Below are 12,801 nucleotides of genomic sequence, written 5' to 3'. Positions count from 1 at the left end.
TTTGACCAAAATTCACGCATTATGAACGATATAAAATAATTAATCCCGGCTTAATGTTCTACCAAAATTTTGGCTATGACCAAAATTCAGCATTATGAACGATATAAATAATAGACCGTCTTTAGTGTTCAACATGAACTTTGGCTTCGCTTTGGCTTTGACCAAAATTCATATATTATGAACACACATAAATATAGAATGTCTCAATGAACATACATAAAAGCACATAAATATAACATAACACCTTTTGGCCAGAAATGAAATATTTATGTAAATTATGCTAATAATTTACTATGTATATCGTCAAATTAATAGCATTTGAGTTGTTCAACAATACACATTATTACATAAGTTGGGACATTCGCAAGTAATAGCCATACCAAAGTTGGGCCATGCACCCGTTACGACCATACAAAACAAAATAAAATAAGGCTTGCAAAAATAAAGCATGCAAAAGTTATATATTTTCGCATAGACGATATGCAAAATTTATGCAAAATAATTTATACAAAATATATCACAGGCGAAAACCTACTATATAATTCACATGAGTCATACGAAAACATAAAATAATTCCGTATATCATGTGACGTTAATAGGCATAACATAAATATATGTGACTAGTGACATTATTTTTAATCACAAAATTACGTTGGACCAAGTAAAAGTCTTAACAATGAAACCTATTGGTTCACTTTGAGCCCATTATTTTATTTCAACCGATCGTTAATCTCATTTTTAATCATAAAATTATATACCCACTCACTTCATAGGAATACAAAACCAAAAGTCTGATGGTCAGACGCAATGAGTCAAACAAAGAAAAGGTTAAATATGAAAAGTCAGATTTATCAAGAACTAAAATTGCCAATAATCATTATCGTGAATGAAGACAGATATATATTAGGATTTAATAATTCATAAGAAAAATCATTCCAATCAATTATTTATATGAGTATTAAAAGAATTGATTCATGCATTCAATTCATGAAATGCAACTAAAACGTTGCTTAGACTAAAAAAATAAATTAATTTTAACATGGAAATTTTCAAGATCCAACTAGAAAGCTAATTAATCGATCATAGAATTTTTTTTAATCATTTAAGTTTCTAATTCCATAAGATCGATTTGCCGATATACTTGTGAGCAAAAACAAGACAACGAACAAATTAACATGATTAGATTGATATAATCAACATCGCTCTCATACCACATGTTGATTATATCTTTAAACATGGGTCAAAATATATAACCTAATCATGTTTATTCAATCAACGTAAATATAGATACCAAGTTAGAGACACTTACTTGTGGGAGTGGTCATCTTTGAAGACGAAGATAAGGTCATGATTCCCGTTATGGTACCTTGGGTTGATGGATCACCTTAGAGAGAATTTTAGTATTGGTGTTCTTATGACGTTGTTCATCTCTTATGATCAAATATATATATAACATCAAAATGAATGATGATCATGAATAGTGATCGGTTATGAAAACTCTTTACATTCTCCATTAAAGGTACCTAAAGGGAAATCATAATTGCCCCTTAAACTAATCAATAATTACAATTACTACCATCAAGTAATTGTCGGGGACTGGTTATGTCACATTGGTAATGTTACCAAATGATCCGTAAGGCCACATCAACGGGTTGTTTGTAACATAAACAAGTATTAGAAGGTGTTAAACTTGTATAAAAACAACTAGACTTTTATAAATTGTGCAAGTATTGTTTATGTCACACCCCGAAATTTATCAGAGCTGACGTGACTGGACTGGTATCTTCATTGCACAGCGGAAGCAAATAATCTAAGTCTTTTAGAAATTGAACACCCCTAAGTACTCGACTCTTCGTGGTCCTCCTATTCCAACCGTGCCATAACTTTGAAAAGCAACCTGAGAAAGAAACATGCGAAAAAGTCAACATAAAGTTGAGGGAGTTCATAGTTTGTTTGTAAAAGATTTGAAGTAAATCTTTTTGAATAACCGGTTTTTGAATATTGTTGAGAAAACGAATTTAAAATCATTTTCTTGTCAAGTTATATAGAAACTTTGTATTTGTAACGCACTATGTTCGTAAAAGAAACCATGTACTTGTAAAGTCTCGTATTTGTAAAATTTGTAAAACCGTCAATGCCCACCCGGACTTTGACTCCACGCCCGCATAAACCCTATGCTTTGAATTTGAATAAAACATGGTATTTAATTTGTATAAATCAATTATTTTAGTAAGTGTGTATGATAATAAAAATCCCTGGCATGTAGCAATAAGGAAAAAGAGATCACCAATGGGTTGCAAAGCCACTGGTATATATGTGTGAAGTGATGCAGGAAAACTCAAACCTAGCAAATTTGTACCGGGCCTCGGCTGTAAGACACAGTCACCTCTATGGGTCTCCCCGACCTCACGGGTGTGGGCTCGCTACACCCAAATAGATCTATCACTCTTGTGTCCCTCGGTCCTAACAACGAGGATTAATGGCTTTAAGCGTTGTACCCACCAACCCTCCTAAAGCTAACCATACCATGTATAAAAATGTCCTAAATAATTGTAACATGTATTTCACCCCAGCCTCTAAGGCTGAACCTCACATTTCTATAATACGTATTTGTTTTGTAAAAACCGGTATGTTTAGTATAAACCTTTCGTAAATCATTTGAGTTCCTCGAAATCCATTCATAATATGATTTAGAAATACAAATTTTGCGTTTGTTCAAAACTTTGTATGTTCTTGCAAAACGTGCTTTGTCTAAAAGTATACAGTCTTTGTTTATCAAAAACTTTGTATGTTTCTGAAAATCGTGCATGTCTTTCCACCCCGAAAACATTTACAAAAATGTAAAACAGTAAAAGTGGGGGTTATGAACTCACCTGAATATTCCTTGTGCAAAGCTAGCTAATTACGACTTTGTGATGTCGTTTCCAAGACTTGACTTGCTAGCGTGCATTCTACAATATTCCTAACACGGAATATCTAATAAGCTTCTAAGTAAACGCATTAACTAAACTACGTGTCACCGAGCTCTACCGAAGCGTTGACCGAACGATGCGACGGCAAATTATTAACTTTACGAAAATGATTAAGTTATACTTGTTTAATTTCGCTTAATGTCGTTAATAATCAATAAGTCTTGAAAAGACTTGACTCTCGAGAGATTTAAAATAAATAAATATTTATATATAAATATATCGTTGAAATCGCTTGTCGTCCCGATAAGTCGTACGTGTATAAAAAGAATATTCATACGAAAATAATATATAACAAACTCCTATTATATATTTCGTTTCGTATGATCTTTGTCAAAATACCCGTATATGCCGTTCAGGCGTATAAAATAAATATGAAAAGTTATATTTATTTTATAAAAGAATCGCCGTTGGAAGTTTGAAATAAACATATAAACCATATTTATTTTATAAACGAATACAAGTCGTTTGATGTTTGCAATAAATATAAAAGCTATATTTGTTTTGCAAAAGAATCGTCGTGAAACAAATACGTAAACTGTATTTATGTTTTATAAAAGTATTCGTATTGTTTAATACTTGAAATAAATATACAAACTATATTTATAAAAAAACGAATTCATGATGTTCAACATTTGAAACAAATATATAAAACTACATCTATTTTATGAAGCGAAGGCGTGTTCGGCGTTTGAAACAATATAATAATTATATTGATTTTATAAAAGACTTGTCAGATTTTTGGAGTTGTAAAATAAAAATAATAACTATATTGATTTGTCGCAAAAATTTCTGAATCGTTGATATCGAAAGTTGTAAAGTGATTCTCGTATGAAATAAACCATGTTTATATTCATTGTTATAAAATAATCGTCGACATTTCGAAGTTTAGAATAAACATAATAATTATATTTATTGTCGTAAATAATGTCCGAAGTAAGTATAAAAACTATTCTTTTTGTTTTTATAAGAGAATTCGAGTCGTTAAACGTTGAAAATAAACATAAAAGTTATTATATTTATTTTGTAAAATACTTAGCGTTATTGAAACATTTGTAATTTACAAAGTACCGTTGACAAAATATGCATCCGCGACTTGTTTTATGTAAGTCATTTGAATAAGAATGTGCTTTCGTTTTACGGGTTTTCTCGAAAAACGGGCAGAGTTTCCCCTGTTTTTGGACGGTCCCGACATCTAAAGTGTCGTATTTTTATCAAGATTCAACAATAAACCAAACACAATTATATATATCTTTCGCAAATTATAATGAACACTTAAAATAAAATAAACTAGAGTATGAGGATTTATGAAATCTTTATAATTGAAACGATAAAAATATTTGTCGTTATATTAGTCGGGTCGGGTTGAGCTCGGATGCACGACAAAACTAACATAATTTAACTATAAATGCTTTAACGTGTTCGTTACATTTTACCGCATCTCGTGTTGACCAACAGTTGACCAGGTTTGACCGGGTTGACTGAGTTTGACTGAGTCAACTGAGTTGACTCGGTTGACTGAATTTGACCGAGTTAAACTGAGTCGAGCCGTAAGGAACCGAGTTAAACTGTAACACACCGAGTCGAACCGAGTTAAACTTGAAACACCACCAATACCGTCGGCCGACCCCACCACCGCTGCCGCCGGCTCTCCGCCGTCACTGGATCCCACCAGGACCGCCAGCCACCACCTGAACGCACACAACCAGTCGAGCCGAGACTGAACCGAGCCTCCAACATCCCTAAAACGAAAAGAAAACAAGGGAAGGAGGAGCTTTTGATAGAGGTTTATAAAATCTGAACGAGAGAAAGAGTTGAGTGTACTCACTGGAGTGGACTAACTTCGCCGGAAAAATAAAACTCTCGAAAACTTGCAGAAAGGCTCCTCATAACCCGATCTACGCATGCACGGATTTAAAATTCCAAAAGAAGCTCGCCGGAATCTTGACCGGAACTTCGCCGGAGTTGCGCGTGAGCCTAAACGGCTCAGATTCTTCGAAAACGGGCACCGCCATCGTGTCGGGGACGTTTAGTTTAGTGGGGGTAGGGTGTCGGATCGGAAAAAGGCTCGCCGGAGTAGTCATCGCCGCCGCCGCATGCGGCGGCGCCGCCGTCGTACCGCCATCACCGGGCCACCGCACACGGTGGTCGGCCGCCGTGTTTCTCGCCGGAGCATTGCCGTCGTCGGACTTCTTGACCGGCCGGCTAGTTCTAGAGAGGGAAAGTTGAGAGAGTTTGGGAGGTTAGAGAGAGAAAGTTTAGGTGAAAATGAGAGATTTTAGGGGTAAATCATTTATATAGTGGGGGTTTTGTGGGCTTGGGCCCAAGGCCCACAAGCCTGTTTCTAGCATTTTGAAAGGCCCGCTCTCGTCTTTGAAGCCCATCTTCGTACCCGAACATCATGCAAGCATTGTAGAGAAAAAATTTAATACTAAAATACGTGAATTAGGGTCGGTTGTCGACGTTTGCGTGTTCGTTCGTCGGTTGCGTAAAAATCGCGCAAAATGCTCCATTCGTCGTTTTCACTCCGTTTTTTCGATCCGGTTTCGACTGTAGTCACTAAAATTCAATTACGAAGCTAAAATATATCATAAAAATTTAATACTTGTCGGCGTTGTCAGTATTTTGTACGGTATCAGCTCGTAGTCGCGTAATATTCACCAGATTTTCCGTAACCCACCGTTCACGCCCTGTAAAGCCGGTTAGCCGTTTCTAGGCACTCCAAAAGCCTAATTAAGTTAATTTGCGTTGTAAACACTATTTATTATCGTGTTAATCACCTGTTAATCACGTAATTAAAAGCCGAAAATCACCGGTTGTCACAGTTTAATATATAGGTCGGTTAACGTATGGTGCGTACGCAGCAACCACAACCACATGATCTTATAGAATCTTCACTTGATTATAGGTGGTGGCACGATCGTAATAAGCAAGAATTCGGATAGAAATTTAAGAGAAAATGACATAATTGTTAATTTCACTCTCTCATTTATCATATTTATCTTACGAGATTCGGAAACCAAATACCAAATTGGAGCAAAATTCTAGCCCTAAAATATCTCATTTATTGCTTTCAATTCAACACACATTCTTCTCGCTCCCAATTGTACACACAATTGAACTATACCTTCCATTGTCATAGAACCTCATATACTACTGCAGCACTGTATGTAGACATTGTAATCACACATGTTATAATTATGTAATGAAGCATGTTATATAAATCTAGTGATAATGTGTTTTGCTAATCACGAATGTTAAAATTATGTAAGAATCATGTTATAAAAATATAGTAATAATGTGTTTTGCTTATCACGCATGTTATAATTATGTAATGAAGCATGTTATAATTATGTTTGAAGCATGTTATATAATAATGTAATGAAGTATGTTATAATTATGTAATGAAGCATGTTATATAACTATGTAATGAAGCATGTTATATTGATGTAATGAAGCATGTTATATATGAATCTAGTAATAATGTGTTTTGCGAATCACGCATGTTATAATTATGTAATGAAGCATGCTATATAGTTATGTAATGAAGCACGTTCTTTATGTATGTAATGAAGCATGTCATATAGTTATGTAATGAAGCATGTTAATAATTATGTAATGAAGCATAATCTTGTAATAATGTGTTTTACTAATCATGCATGTTATAGTCATGTAATGAAGCATGTTATAATTATGTAATGACACATGTTATATAAATCTAGTAATAGTGTGTTTTGCTAATTATGCATGTTATAATTATGTAACGAAGCATGTTATAATTATGTAATGAAGCATGTTATATAAATCTAGTAATAGTGTGTTTTGCTAATCACGCATGTTATAATTATGTAATGAAGCATGTTATATAAATCTAGTAATAATGTGTTTTGCTAATCATGCGTATTATAGAAAAATAATCACGCATGTTGGAAAACACAAAACATGTAAAGACGCATGCTGGACGGATCCCCTGTTTCGACATTCTTTGAATTCGGGTTTTGAACTTCTTTAATCAAATCATGATCATCTCCCATTTCAACATCTTTTGTATTTCGTCTGGCACTGGTCTGTGGGTCCACTGAAATTGAAACTCTAATCGTAGAGCTTTAACCGCAATGGATAATTTTAAATTTCTGAATATTTGAAACTGATACAATTCATAATTACCGAGATATTGGTGTAACGAACTCGTAATCCTCTGCTGTTGAAGGTAATTGTTTGATTTTCCTTTGCGTATGAAAATAAAAGAATGACACACGTCGTCATCTGATTGTCGCGTACATATCTTACGATTATGGGTGTTGTATTCTACACTTTCTCTCTCTCTCTCTCTCTCTCTATATATATATATATATATATATATATATATAAAAACCCTCCCCAAACCCCTTAATTTTTTGCTATAGGGCCACACCCACCAAGAAATATCTCAAAAATCTCCTAAAATGATTAAATTTCTTACACCACCATACATCTAATTATATAAACTCACACACCTCTTCCTCATCATTACATTTTATCATTTCCAAGACCCACTCTCTCTTCCTCTCCCTCCTATAACCGTCCACCGCCCCTCCCCATTCCTTCACACTTTTCATTTTCATCTTCTCAAAATCTCTCTATATTTCACCTTCCATTTCACACACATAAGAGTTTTGGGCAATTTATTGAAGATTCAAGCACCCATTGGAGTATTTCTTAGGAGTATTCATGTTCAAGATCCCATCATCATCTTTGAAAAACCCTACTTGTTCATCCAAGGTAAACCCATTCTTGAATCCTGAAATTGTGATATTTTAAGCTTGTTTAAAGTGAAGTTTTTTCACCAAACAACATGATTTTCTTTTTGAACAAATGAAATCAGTAAACATGGGATTTAAACAAGAGTTTTTAAAGGTTAAAGTGTGTGTGTGTGTGTGTGTGTGTCATGGGTAATAAGGGAGGGTGTGGGTGCTTATGCTGTTTGAAATGGTGCTTAAAATGTGTTAAATGTCACATGAAACATGATATATTTTAGGGTTATGTATAATATGAGTTTTATGTAGTATTTATTGTATAAAAATACTAGATGATGATTGTGGGTGGAAAACCCTAATTTAGGAGGGTGTAGGATGCTTGGTGATTGTTAAAAATGCAAGATAAAAGCTAAATTGTGCTAGGCATCTGAAAGTTATTGATGATCTGAATATGTGGTGATATTATGATAGTATTTTAGTCTTAATAATCAGGTCTTACTTTATCTAAATGATACTCATGATTTGGAAGCTTGTAGTTATGTAAAACATGCTTAAAATGGGGTAAAATGTGATGTTTACCATGATAAATGTGTGATTTATGTGGAACTAAAATTATGGTGATAAAAATATGTTATTTTGTGCATAAAAGTCATATGATAAGTATCGGATGTGATCCAGATGGGTAGGGTTGTTTATGTGGTCATTTTAGACTTAAAAAGACGTAAAACGGTAATTTTCGGTATGAATGAGGCACGCATGATGAATCTAATTAAGAACAGAAAATTTAGGTGTATGATATGATGATAAAACAGGTCTTAAGGTGTATAAAATGATGTTGCCATGCTTGGTGTGTTCTATGTGGTGTTGCGATTCAAAAACATTAATTCTATGCCTAGAAATGGCCATAACTATGCATTGTTTGATTAAATAACAGGAACTTGCTTTGAATGATAAAATCTGCTAAAACGTCAATTATATGATGATATTAGATGTATCTTGGTCTTACATGATGAAATTAGGGTAATCGATACATGAAAAATTACTTAAGAATACGTATAATGCATGTTGTGTTACTATGGAAAACTATGTGTTTTGGTGTTATGACTGTGGATTAGTAATTAAAATGGTTATTTTGATATATTAAAATTCCAAAACTTGATATTTACATAAAAATTATAGACTTTTCCAAATTGCATTTTACCTACACTAAGTAGTGATTTGCCGAAAATAATTATAACGATCTAATATACTTATAGAAAAACAAGTCTTAAACGTTTTGTGTAATATAAGTATATATATGGTTGGTTGTAAATTTGTAGGACTTGTGTGATTTGGTATGTTTGGTGAAAAAGGTGAAGTATTATGTGATATATGATATGAAGATTCTTAAGTACTTTGTGAATTATAAATAATTTATTATGATAGCCTTGTGTGTAAGTATCTATGTGTTTGTGTGATTGTTATGAAGAATCATAGGATAATTTGTATGCAAGATGTGTTGTTTAACACTAATAGGATAGGAAACATAACCACTTGTCGTAGTCACCAATTGGTCGTCCAAATAAAGGGTTAATGTCACACCCCGATATTTCCACGTATTACCGGTGGGCCCGGTGGGGAGTATCGTGACGTAGTTGATATCATCATAGTCAAACAACACAATTTTATGCACAGTGGAAGCGAAAGATAAATATATTATAAACCGAATGACAATATCAAAGTATTACAAGCGGTATGTAAAGGATCCACAGGCGGATCAAATAAAAGAAAACTGTTCAACAGACTGTAGGCATCTAGAACTTGCAAGATTCCCTATTAACGCCCTGAGCTCCCAGCCAATTACGTACAGTACCTGTCACTTAACCTTTTTGGAAAATACGTCAGTTTTCACTTGTAAATACAATTTAACTGACTTATTTTGAAAATGTTTTAGAAAATTGATTTGAATGCACGTGGCACAAAAATTCTTTTATAACTTGGGACAATTTTATTAATAAAAATCTTGTATCCGATTTACATGTTTGTCCAACATTTAGGGCCGGTGATTATACAAACCGATCAAGATTAATAGACACACCACAAATATAATCTCACAAGAAGACACCCTTATGTGTGAGTATATCTTTTACACATGCAACAGGAGGTGTTATGCCTACACCTTGTGCTTAAGTTGTGGCCATTCACTTTTTAAATGAGCCAAGGATATCCAGGACACGGTTATTAACCCCCAATGTTATTTGTTATCAAGCAATACAGATTAAAATGGGATTATTCAATTTAATCATCTCCGATTAAAAGGTTTCTACACCCGACCAAGCGGTATTTTTATAATACCGTATCCCAAGCCTGTATAAGGGAAACTAAGTTAAAAGTATTTACCTGAGCTAGCAATGCAATTTATACTCAGCCGTATATTCTAATCAGCAAGCACAAGTACTTCTACTGGGGCTCTCAATCTGGAACGAAGGTTTTATTTACCTATTAGATTCCTAACGGGTTTTGTTTAAGTTGAAACTTAGACCGGTTAGTTTTAAGGAAGGTTTACGGTTCAAAACGCAAGATTAAGCGCAGACCGGATTAGAATGTGATTTAGACCCGATGAGTTTGGAGACTTGTATAATATGGGCAAACTAAACACATTCTGGATTTTGAAGTGAAAATGATAAGGTTTGACCCGTTTCGGTTATTTTATGCAAACTAGTTACATAAACCGATCCGAACGCGAAACATGCGTAACGGGTAACCATAAGAGTCATGAACATGTTCCACAAGTTAATATGCCTTTAGTATGTTGTGATATCAGTAAGATATCTTCCATTATGCCCAAAACGAATTTAAAACCAATTTAAGCCCCGTAGGGGTATTTTGGTCATTTTAAAGGTTATAAGAGAGGTTAAATGATAATCTGAGGTTCTGGTCTAAAATGATCATTAAATATATTTATTTTAATAACTTATATCAGTAAAATACCTCACATATGTGAAATTTATCATTTATGGCCAAACTATGCACCGTATGGGCATTTTGGTCATTTCACATAAGCTTTAAGAGTTAATTTTGGAAATCTGAGTTCAAATCTTTTATTTACTGTTGAAGTATAAAAATTTATTCATAACATCAGTAGGTATCAAGCTTTAGGTGCCCAATATGGTTTTAAACCATACTATGCGCCTAAATAGCATAAAAGTCGGTATTTGACGATATTCGGGTTGATTAACGAAATCTGAGATTTTGATCAGCCTTTACTATTTAAAATAACTTATTTAACATATAAAATCAGTAGAAAAAGGTTTGGTATGCAAAGGATGTGTAAAACTCATTTTATTTGCGAAAAGGGCATTGTCGTCAATTACCGAGTCTATGCGATAACTCTATGTTATGATCAGAATAAATTTTTATAAAAATTTCCAAAAATCCCTAAATATTATATAATATCAGTAGGTAAAAAGTTTGATGACAAAATTTGGGTTTAAATAGGCTTTATGCCGAAAATGCCATTTTATTAATAAAAAGCTTTCAATTTACGCTATTGCGCATAACTCCCATTTTAGACCACGAACTGATGTGAAATTTTATCAACATGTTTATAAATCAGTTATAAAGGTTTTAGTCCTTTCACTTTTTCAAAAATCTTGTTTTAATATCGAAAGGGCATTATGGTCAACATTTAGGCATTATGGAAACATGCAATGAACTCTAATTCTAAAGGACCAAGTAGTATAACTTCAGGGGGTTATACTAACATATAATATGGTCACAAAGGAACCCTAAGGAATAATTAAACTAAGCTAATTTGGGTTAGAACTAAAAGTCAAAGCAAAGGTCAAACTTTGCGACTTTCGGTTGTGAACCGAGCCTATACTTAGAATTGTCGGGTTGAACATGTTTAGATATGTCAGCTAATATTTACCGAGTTATTAAAGTGACAAAACTGATTTTATAGCTTCTATATTATTAGTTATGAATTTTATTTAAAACTAACCCATTTGACTTTTATTTTAATTACTTTGACCTGACAACTAACTAAGTAAACATGGTAATTAGGAGGTGCCCTTTTGAGGGTTTAACACCTACCTAATTACGATTACGTAGCCATGTTCATTGCGAACCATAGCTTGACCATACAAGGTCTAGCTAAAAGTTAAAGCGTTTATCGAAACGTTTGACTTTTCGACTTTAAAAGCTGAATAAAAAGAACAAAGCAAGGAAGGACAATTACAAGAGGTCCAAGGGCAGAAGATAACTCAAAAGGAGGTTCCCCAAAGTCAGGATCCTCAGATTTGAGTAGGAGAGCAAGATTGGAAGTGAATGAGCAAGGAAAGCCATGATCAATTGGGGTATTTATAGGTTTTTGAGAGCCGTTAGGATCGTTCCTCGATAAACGGGATTCGATCTCATCCCTACAAGTATGCCCCCTGATTTAGAAAACCATGGGTATACTAATACCAGCCCCTAGAATCAAATATGTGAGACAAAGAGCAAAACCAAAGCTGGTTTTTGAATTTTCTGGTACTGGCACATGTATACGGACCGTATGAGTTCCTGTATACGGTCCGTAAGGACCACACCAGCTCACAGTATTTTCAATGTTGTCACTTTTGGCCCCTACACTTGATAAATGCCATTCCCGACACATCTGAGGCCCGTTAAACCATTTTTAAGGCTCTACAATGATGCGTAAGCATAGGGAACATGAAACATGCTCAAAAATATCCGGATGTCGGTTCGTTTGGTCGTATGGTCACATCGTTCGGCTAATTACGACGAAACACGGACGAACGCGAAAAACGAACCAAATAACGCGACGATTGGAATTTTATCAAGCCAAACACTAAAATAAAATATTTCAATGCTTACATAAATTTTTGGATGTCCGGATATATTCAGAACGTAAGATATGCGCGAAAATGCAAACTTATGCACTTTTTGACGCTTCTAGTCCCTGTTGATCAAATAAGTTTATTTTTGCACACCAAACACCTCTAAGCCTATTTCTAAGCTATGTAAAGGATATTTAGGGCATGCTTAACTTATGATCATGTTCCAGAAGGTTCGATACTATACGAATCGATAGAATTTTGCAGTTTGACACAAAT

This window comes from Helianthus annuus, chromosome 1 (assembly GCF_002127325.2).
Source record: "Helianthus annuus cultivar XRQ/B chromosome 1, HanXRQr2.0-SUNRISE, whole genome shotgun sequence".
Taxonomy (NCBI): domain Eukaryota; kingdom Viridiplantae; phylum Streptophyta; class Magnoliopsida; order Asterales; family Asteraceae; genus Helianthus; species Helianthus annuus.
This window is presented reverse-complemented; position numbering follows the sequence as displayed.